The 10,572-nt window shown below is 47.0% G+C and overlaps 2 pseudogenes; both read right to left on the reverse strand.

Annotated features, from left to right (window-relative positions):
- Nucleotides 1–3,235: 3,235 nt before the first annotated feature.
- Nucleotides 3,236–3,923, reverse strand: LOC142430364 (large ribosomal subunit protein eL13 pseudogene; annotated as a pseudogene).
- Nucleotides 3,924–7,052: 3,129 nt separating this feature from the next.
- LOC142431161 (small nucleolar RNA SNORA73 family) lies at nucleotides 7,053–7,246 on the reverse strand (annotated as a pseudogene).
- Nucleotides 7,247–10,572: the final 3,326 nt, after the last annotated feature.

The raw sequence follows: 10,572 nt of genomic DNA on the forward strand, positions 1-10,572 counted from the left end.
AGATCAGTAAACAGTAAGGATACAGCAGCATCTCTCTCCAGCCAGCAGCCAAGTACTCCCTCTCTGGTCCTCAGTCTCTCGGCCATGTAATGTAGTCCCTTGGCCTCTGCCCCTGTGGACCAGGAAGCCTTCCGTAGCTCTGCCTCTCAGTCTTCTAGTCTAGGCACTGCTCCTGCTCTCTGAATACTGGCCTCAGCCTCTAGTCTGGGCATGGCGTGGGCCCTGCCGCCGCCACTTCTTCAGTCAGGGATTTCCAACTTGCTCTGCTGGTGGCTTTTTTCCTTAATGGACTTGGGAATTCTCTCTCGTCTCAGATACCGAGGAATGATTTGGGTAAACATAAAGTCTTTCAGCAGACCATACCCACAAGGAAATAAGGAGTGACTGGAGATACACCCTTTAGTAAAACAGGCTCAGAATAGATGGCACTTTAATCCAATCTATTAGCATAACAGAGCACTCCCCTAAAATGGGAGTAAAGCCACAAGCATAGAGACTCCAATTTAGAATACATGACACAAGGGGTAGAAGAGGCAGTTTAAGACATTTCACTTCACCACGTTCCCTACATGCATTGCAGTTGGGATAAACAAGCACAGAGAATTTGCTCACATTACACAGCTCGTGAGTGACAACTCCAGAAGTTCTGTTCCTGGCTCTCTGCTTTAGAGCCCTTTAAACCTGGTTTTGGTTTTCATCTGGTATTGATGAAAGAGCTAGAAGATCGGTTTTCCTCAGAGGTCCAACATGATGTCTCCAAGTGTCACAGCTGGCAGCACCAGAGCCTAACCAGATCTAGCCCACTCCTGAACTTGAGCCCTTAAGCACTTCTCCCCCTCTAAATGCGCTGCCATCAAGTCAATTCTGACTCAAAGCGATCCCATAGGACACAGTAGAAGCGACATGTAGTTTCCGAGGTTGTCAATCTTTATGAAAGCAGGTTGCCACATCTCTCTCCGGTGGAGCAGCTGGTCAGTTCAAACTGCCAACTGTGGGGGGAAGTCAGACGCTTACAGACATCCTCCCTGAGGGCAGTTAGTCACTAGACTACAGGGTAGGCCTCCTCCCTGCTGCTGGGGACAATGAACTATTTCTCCCTGAGGTCTGCAAGCAAGCTTTCACACTCTACCAATAATGGTCTCTATCAGTTGAGCCAGGGAACAGGCAAACTGACTCTGTGACATCCAAAGTTAAGTTGACAGCCTAAATCAAATCGAGGATCCGCCCATCTTGCCACATGTATACCCCCAATCCCTCTCTCCCTCCATGTGGACCACCAAGCGGGGCTAAGGTGAGCATGCTACCATGAATCGTGTCTGACTCCATTTATTTCAATATTTCTCTTCTCTCATGCTCTCTATAACTTTACTATGATCTTTATTTATTATCACTGTACAATTGTGCCTATCGGACCTGTATTAGGGACTGACTTCCCCTGACAGCTGAACTTGAGGGTTAGCAGCTGAGTGCTTAACCACTGAGCCACCAGGGCTCCTTGACTTCCCGAGAGATCCTCACATCTTGTGCCCACTGATGTTCTAGCAAGGAAGCTTCTAAAATGGTCTGAAATCATTCTCGTTCAGTTTTCAGAAATCACCAGGTTTTTCTTATTGCAAGCATTTCTCATTATGGTATTATTAGCATCTAATCTAGCATGTAATAGCATATGATGGAAGATTTAAAAAATGGAACAAATAGTGTATATTGCCCCAAACGCACCTTACTTAACCTCAGGGATATTATTAAAATTTTTTTAATTTTTGGTATTATTTTATATATGAAAATTAGTAAAATGATTATGATCAGGGTTCTAGTTCATACATGCACAGGTTTATTTTTTTATTTTTGATTTTTTATTTATTTATTTATTTATTTTTAGGTTTATTTTAAAGAAAAAATATATAAACATCTAGGCAGAGGCTGGATGCTGAGAGGTCCTCTCAGTAATATACTTGTCTTAGTCTTGAGAGTCTTTAAAAAAAGATACTTTTTGTGCCATGGGCAAAAGAGTTTTGAGGTCAGGGCTAACATCAAATTTCTAACAAAATTCAAGTAGCTATCTTCTCATAGCATTGACACTTTGCAACAATCTGACAGGAATGCTGCCCCACATAAAAGAATGCTTTCTAGATGGATTGTGCATTTTAAGAAAGGGCAGGAAAATCTCAAAGATGAGCCAAGGGCGGCCCATTGACCTTGACAAATGAAGAAGCTGTGGCTGAAGTCCAGAAACTGGTGGAAGATCACAGAATTATTACTGGCACAATAGCTACTGAGGCTGGGGGTCTCATGGTTGAGCATTTCCCATTTTAAGTGAACATTTTGGCTCCCAGGGCTTTTGGTGCCATCTGCTAATTCAAAGAGCTTATCTTTCCTTCAGTCTAATTAAGGCATTTTAATGGAATGAATCATGGATGGAATGGAGACGTATCTTGGATTTGTCCGTACAATCCAGAGAGCAAGTAGCTTCTTAGGAGATGTGCTGGGCCATTAAATTCAAGGGAGAAGGTGATGATCACTTTTTGTGGGGAATCCAAAAGGGTCATCTTTTTTAAAAATCATTTTATTGGGGGCTTGTACAACTTTGATCACAATCCATACATACACCCATTGTACACATTTGTACATTGGTTGCCCTCATCATTCTCAAAACAATCTTTCTACTTGAGCCCTGGTATTAGCTCCTCATTTTCCCCCTCCCTCATAAACCCTTGATAATTTGTAAATTATTATAATTTTGTCATGTCTTACACTGTCTAATGTCTCCCTTCACCCACTTTTCTGTTGTCCATTCCCAGGGAGAGGTTTATATATAGATCCTTTCTACCCTACTTTCCCTCCACCCTCATGATATTGCCACTCTCATCTGTCCCTTGGATTTCCTGTGCTTCCAGTTCTTATAGCTGTACCAGTGTACATCCTCTGGCCTAGCTGGATTTGTAAGGTAGAATTGGGATCATTAGAGTGGGAGTGGGGGCGGGGAAATATTTAAGAACTAGAGGAAAGTTAATGTCATCGTTGCTGGGCTGCAATTTGACTGGCTCATCTCCTCCCTGCTACCCTTCTGGATGTCCAGTTGCCTATAGATGGCCTTTGGGTCCCTACTCCGCACTCCCCCTCATTCATAATATGATCTTTTGTTCTTTGATGCCTGATACCTGATCCCTTCGACACCTCGTGATCACACAGCCAAAGGAGTAATCTTAACACGAGGCTTAGTATGAAGTTGTTTTTTTTTTACCGTGTGTGGGGAGAGTTTATTAAAGGCCCTGGCAACATTACTTCTTCTTCTCCACATCCTGCTCTGCAGCCTCCTTGGCCGTTTTCGCTCGGATACCAAAGAGCCGGGTGTTGGCACGGGCCATGCGGAGACTGGCGAAGGCCTTGAAGTCCTTCTCTTCTTGCGTGATAACCCGGGCTTTCTCCTTCTTGTAGACGTTTCGGATGGGCATCACAGGTCCAGTAAGCTGCGTGGCTAGTTTGAGTTCCTCCGCAGATCTGTCTCCCTTCTTGGGGGCCGAGGGCTTCCTGGGGAAGAGGATGAGCTTGGAGTGGTACTCCTTTAGCTGCTGCACATTGGCCTGCAAGGACTCTGTGGACTTGTTCCACCGCCTGGGGTCTACGGAGATGCCGATGGTGCGAGCCACCTTCTTGTGGATGCCGGCCACCCTCAGCTCTTCCAGGCTGAAGCCTCGGCCTGCACGGACTTTGGTGGGGTAGCGCACGATGGGCCCGATGGGGCCGGACGCGGGCCACGGGGCGATGCGGTGGGCTTTAGCTTGTCGTGCCTTGCGCCTGCGTATCTTCCGCGCCGGCTGGTTGAACCACGTGGACACACGCCGCTGCCAGTCCTTGTGGAAGTGGGGCTTCAGGATCATGCCATTCCGGCTGGGCGCCATGGTTGCCTACTGCCCTCCTCCAGGTGGAACGAGCAAGCGGAAAGCAGTATGAAGTTTTTAAGAACATGGGAAACTGCATTGGGAAAAAGAGTCAGGGATGTAGCACAGATACGGTTTTCCACCACAATAATCCATCTGCTCATTTCTTTCAGGGCAGTGAGGACTGTCTTATAAGATTTCATTGGGAAACCTTACCCCACCCACCCCTGCCCTGATCTTGGCGATTCAGAATTTTTTGTTTCCTAACTTCAAAAGAATATCGTAAAGGAGGGTGCCAAAAGGTGCAAATCAAAGAGAGTCAGGGGAAGCCAGCCCCCGACACATCATTACGGGTCCGGTAGGTGCAATTGTACAGCGATAATAAGTAAAGATCATAGTAAAGTTATAGAGTGCATGAGAGATAGAAGAGAAATATTGAAATAATGGAGTCAGACACGATTCATGGTAGCATGCTCACCTCAGCCTCGCTTGATGGTCCAAGTGGAGGGAGAGAGAGAGATTTAATGCTAGCCCAGGCTTTTTATATTCTCTGGGGACATGCAAGCCCCCTAATTACAGGTGAGGACATTCGTCACAGGAAGGGGCTGTGCTATAGGTAATGCAGTAATGAGAGGGGGTGGTCTAGGGACATACACGCAATAGGAAGAGGAGGGATTGGGGGTATACATGTGACAAGATGGGCAGATCCTAGATACAGGATGGCAGCCTAACCTTGGTCATCCCTGGGTGGACTTGACCTCTCTGGGGTCTCCTTCAAGGAAACAGACAAGTACCATCCTTATCAGAAGGGAGTGGGCCCTATGCATTGTGGGATAAACAGTGGTGAGTGCTTGCTCTAGATGGCTGATAGCTCTTAGGGAGAATGACCCCTGATCTACTCCTGATGACCACCAAGTGTAAGTCATTGGCAAGCAGCTGTTTGGCATATATTTGTGGGAGACAGCTTGGGAGAAATCCTTCCATATCCCACAAAGGAGCTCCGAGTTCTGAAAGCTCTGCCTTCGGAAGAGTGAGATATGGGTAGAGGATATGCTGTCTAACAATAGCTTCACATTTTTATCCTGTTTTTGTTTTAATATGGATTTTGCCAATTATATAGCTCGCTATACTTTTGGTCTCACCTTTGTCCACCCAAACCCACTGCCATCCAGTCGACTTCAGCTGAGAGTGAGCCTGCAGGAGCGTAAAATGTCTTGAGAAGGTGTCTGGGGCCGGAAATCGTCCCAGAAACAGATCAGCTCATCTTCCTGGGAAGTGGCTACTGGGTTAGAACCACTGGTGTTTTGGTTACCAGCCCAACACCTTACCCCACTCCACAAGTACATGCCAACAGTGATCTTTTCATGCCAATAAAACTGATGAGATTAACAGTTTTGCACAGAAAAGCAAGTTTTTAGAGCTGACACATTAAAAAGCCACAAATGATCCTATCTGACAAAACTGAAAATATATATGACATCAAATAATGTAATGAATGACTTCACACTCCTGAGAATGAGACCGTGAGTCTCTGGACAGGAAGCCTCTGTCCGCATGGAATGGGAACTGAAAGGGAGTGGTCCATGTCCATGTCCACCCACAGACTAACCTGGAGGAAGGGAAAGGCAGGTCTGAGCCAGGGTTCATCTTCCCCAGAGGCCAAGGCTATTTCAAAACCGGCACATTGGCCCGGGTTCAAGCAGTTTTATTGCGTTTAGACCTGGACAGGCTTTGGGGCTGGAAAAAAAAACCCCAACAATTTTCTTCAATGGCTGTGATTTCTGGACCAAGAACACAGAAACTGGAGCTTAGCCTTCCCTTTTTGTCCTCTCAGGGTGATTTTCCATGCTGGCAGGGTGTGGTCATGACTCAGTTTGTACTGAGGATGTAGTCATCCCTTGGGGAGGAGCCTGCTTCATCTGAGAGGCTGTTCATTCTTTGGGGGTGTTGGAGTGGAGGATGGGAAGAGAGGGAGGGAGGGAGAGAGGTTGATGCTGAGTCACCACTAGTTACTCCCAGCAGGATGGATTCCGTGATGGAAGGTAGGGGTTGTCCTAGTTTCTGGGGCCAGTTGGGGTGGTGGAGAAGCTACATGGAAAAGATAACCCCTCTCACAGAGGGGCAGGGATCAAAATCCATTCCAATTCACATGCAAAGGTACCTTCAAGGCCAGGACTTGGCACAATAATCGCTCAGAACCCTTAAAGTTACAACAGTATCTACAAATATTATTTTACCTCAAAGAGAGAATAACATCTCCTTAGCCCTAGCCATCCATCCTTCCCAGGATAAGCGAGTCTGACAGGTGGCAGCCATGGGGCAAGAGGTGGGGCGAGTGGGAAGCATGGTGGCACAAGAAAGGCAGGTGCAGGAGAAGGAAACACTAGCTCCATGCTTCCTGGAGCTCTTCTTTGTCTTCCACATGGTGGCTGAGGCTCTGTCTGATCCCCACATCCCACAATCCTCCCAGTCTGCACCTGTCCTTGGCATGGGAAATGTACCCAGCAAGAGAACTTTTATTTTTCTTAAATTGTGTTTTGCGTGAAGGTTTTAAAGAGCAGTTCTAGGTTTCATACATGGATGTCAACACCAACTATTCAGTGACATTGGTTATATTCTTCACAACATATGAACATTGTCACTTTTGTCTGGTTGTGCCTTTTCTATTCATCTAGTTTCCCTGCCCCTTACATTCTTATCTTTGTTTCAGAGTAATTTTTGACTGCTTGGTCTCACTCAGGTTTTTGGTTTTTTTTAAAGGAACACAGTAATGACAAGTGGTAATATTTTTTCAAGCCAATTTGTTATTGAATTACAAGGTGATCTCAGGGGTTGGTTTTAGTTAGAGGCTTGAAGAGTCTCTAAGGGCAATGGTCTCTCGGCAGAGTTTTTTGTTTTTTTCTCTCTTCTGCATTCTGAGAAGCCCAGCCCATGAGTGCATGCACACAGCCCTCCCCTCCATCTGGAAAGACAAACCCAGATCCAAGTCCACACAGCATCCTCTAGGCAACACAGATGCTCCGAGAATCAGTCCCATCTTTTTAGCGCCCTCTTCAACACCAAGCCTTTTCACTTTAGTATTGCCATGTGTTTTCCTGCAAAAAAACCTAAAAGTGGAAAACAAGTCTAGCTCGTCATAGAACAGAGCCTACATTCGTGTGGGGTGTGTTAGAGGGCTACTTCCTGCATGGTTTGTCTCCTCAGTCACTGTCCACAGGACTCTGAGAAGCTGTAGGAAGATGCAGGCACAGACCCAAGGGCCAGCCTGATAGCCAACGCTGTGGTGCAGGGCTATACATCGCAGGGCAGAGCCCTCTGCCACCTGGACAGGGCCTGGGATAGTGACCTCCTGGGACTATCCATGTCAGAAGAGTCCTTGTTACTTTTGCTTTGTTTTGAAAACCTTTTCTTGCAATTTAGGTGAAGGTTTACAGAGCAGATATTGTTTTACATTTAACATTGTGTTGCAACTCTTCCATTTAAATCCCTTCAATGTACTTTTGCTTATGTACTTCCTCCCAGTGTTTCCTGTTTCCATCTCCCACCCCACCCCAACCATCTGACCTTGGGTAAATGCTGTTCTTTTGATGATAAATGGTTGATTATTCTATCAAGCAGGTGACTTCCATTGCAGACCTGCAGGGTGACAAGGGGCTACCTAGTCTTGGGGGTTCCCACCAGTCTCTATCTGATCAATAAAGGTGGTCTCTTTCAGGATTTGGAATTCTATTCTGCATTTTTTCTCCCACTGTGTGCAGAACCTCATACACTCTTCAGAGTAGCTGGTAGTGGTAGCTGAGCACCTTGCAGGCCTGTTCATGTCCGGGTTCAGGTCTCTAGACTGATGTGTGCATGACACACTAGACCACTGGACTAATTGTTCCCATGTGTCTTTCTATTGCCACTATTCTTTTCCCTGTGGACGAGAAGAGACTAATATTTGCACCTAGACAGCTGCTCCAGAACTTTTAAGACCTGTCAACCAAAGCAGGACATAGAACTTTGTGAACTACATTGTGCCAAGTGACCTTGGTGTCCCAGAGACCACGGCCTGAGTCTCTAGGTGCCTGGACTCATTCCCTCAGGGTGTTTACTTCTAAGAAATTTTCATAACATTGTCCCCTGTATGTTCTACCACATTTGCAGCAAAGGGAAATCCACATATACAGATAACCTCTGCCAAACCTCTATATATTGAAGGGTGTACTCCTGCACTCCATCTCACACCTGCTCAACCTGCATGCCTCCTTAGCCATCTACAGGTAGATCACCACTCTTACAGGAGTGTGTGTCTAACAGCAGTATTTGCCTCTGCTGCCTTTCACTCTTGCAAGCCTCTCAGTGTCTTCCTCTCAGGCAGATTACTTTTACTTTTTATTGATAGGTCTGATTACAGTCCCACATATATTTTAGGGAGCCTGTGTTCTGACAGAGAAAGCTAAAGTTATATGTTCCCACAAAGACCTACAGCCTTGGAAAGCCTGTCAAAAGTTACTGAGTCAGAACTGACTCCATAGCGGTGCTTTTCTTTCTTTGTTGCATGCCGACTGTACTGACAGGGGAAAAGCAAGCACACCACTCCAAGGGAGTGTAGGATCTGACCACCTTAGCGTGGCTTCGTCCAGTGAACCCAAGCGTTTCTGGGCTGGAGGTCACGTCAGAGGACTCGGTCACCTGGCCTGCTGTCAGTACAGCACGCGGACACCTCAGTTGTCTCCCCTCCTCCTTTTTAGTACCGAGGAGGCATTTCCTGAGAAGCCTGGTGAAAGGCAGCTACACCACGCGTTGCCTTCAGAAAAAGTTTATTTCTTGCGGGTTCTTTCACCTACAGGGGCCTCCGTGTCAGGGGAAGCCAGCCCCTAACATATCATTACGGGTCCGGGAGGTGCGATTGTACAGCAATAATAAGTAAAGATCATAGTAAAGTTATAGAGAGCATGAGCGATAGAAGGGAAGTATTGAAATAAATGGAGTCAGACACGATTCATGGTAGCATGCTCACCTCACTTGGTGGTCCACGTGGAGGGAGAGAGAGAGAGATCTTTAATGCTAGCCCAGGCTTTATCTTCCTCTGGGGACATGCAAGCCCCCTAATCACAGGTGAGGACATTCATCACAGGAAGGGGTTGTGCTATAGGTAATACAGCAATGAGAGGGGGTGGTCTAGGGACATACATGCAATAGGAAGAGGGGGGATTGGGGGTATACATATGACAAGATGGGCAGATCCTAGATTCATGATGGCAGCCTAACCTTGGTCATCCTTGGGCGGGTTTGACCTCTCTGGGGTCTCCTACAAGGAAACAGTCAACTACTATCCTTATCAGAAGGGAGTGGGCCCTATTTGTTGTGGGATAAACAGTGGAGTCTGCTTGCTCTAGATGGCTGATAGCTCTTAGGGAGAATGACCCCTGATCTACTCCTGAAGACCTCCAAGTGTACAGTCATTTGCAAGCAGCTAAGTTTGCCATATATCTGGGGGAGACAACTTGGGAGAAATCCTGCTGTTTCCCACACCTCCCCATGCCCACCTCTGCGACTTCAGTCACCTCATGCCTCAGCGCTCACCATGAAGCCCCCCCTCACCCACACTGTGCTCTCTGTGGCTGCAGAAGACCAACTTGATCTTCCTTCTAGGATTGTCTAGGTAAGGAATTCAGCTTGAATACACACATCACAAACCTGAAGACACAGAATAAATGTCAAGAACTCCTCTGGCAACTGTTTGGCTCTAGATGGGTAGATAAAATCCAGAGTGGTAAGCTTTTATGCCTGAACTGCACATTCAGGATTGGCAGGCTGCCCTGCACTACCCACCAGTGCAGTTGCTCGCGCAAGCCAAAGCGTTGCTCTCAAATACAAGAAGCTGTGGTGTTACCCTGGGTTCAGTGCTCACGGCTAACCTCGCGCTGGTGAAGACTCAGTTGCGGAGCACTTTTACGCTGCTCACTCTGAGTGGGAACCAACAGGATGGCAGTGGGCTGTTCCTCAAATAGGGAGAGAACACTTGATTCTCCCTGGTCACAGCTTTTGTTTTGTGTTGGGTTTTCTCGTCACCCCCTCTCCCCAACTACTTCAGGCCCTTCTCACATCTAATAACCAAGCCTTTATTTTCTGTTTACCACCAAGGAGGCCAGAAAACCCCCTACAGAAGTAAGCATCAGCCAATGCTGACTCACAGTTGACTCCGTGTGGGTTTCCGAGATTGTAACTGTTTGCGGGAGTAGAAAGCCCAGTCTTTCTCCGGAGGAGCAGCGGTGGTTTTGAACTGCTGACCACGAGGCTCACAGCCCAAAGCATAAGCACTGCACCACCAGGGCTCCCTGCAGAAGAGATTTGAGACTTCTATCTCACCTCAAACATGCGTTTCGGGGGGCGATCAAGCTCCTCACCGGCTTATCAGCGCTCACAGGAATGCAGAATGAAGACCTGTGATTCAGCAGCAGGCAGGGCGCCTGGCTCAGCAGGTCACACCCTTTGGCCTCATTTTTCGGGAAAAGGAGAGAAGAGCCTTCCTTTTTTGTGTAAGGCAGCACTGCCCTGGCTCTCAAAAGCCGGCCCAAGGAGCCCAATAGCTGACAGCCGTTTCACTGAGAGCTGCTCTCGCTGCCTGGTTATTGGGAAAATGACTCACCAAAAGAAAGGTAAAAGCTCCAATAATATTGGTTTAAACAAGCTTATAAACTTAAATGCT

The sequence above is a fragment of the Tenrec ecaudatus genome, chromosome 17, assembly GCF_050624435.1.
Source record: "Tenrec ecaudatus isolate mTenEca1 chromosome 17, mTenEca1.hap1, whole genome shotgun sequence".
NCBI classification, from domain to species: Eukaryota; Metazoa; Chordata; class Mammalia; order Afrosoricida; family Tenrecidae; genus Tenrec; species Tenrec ecaudatus.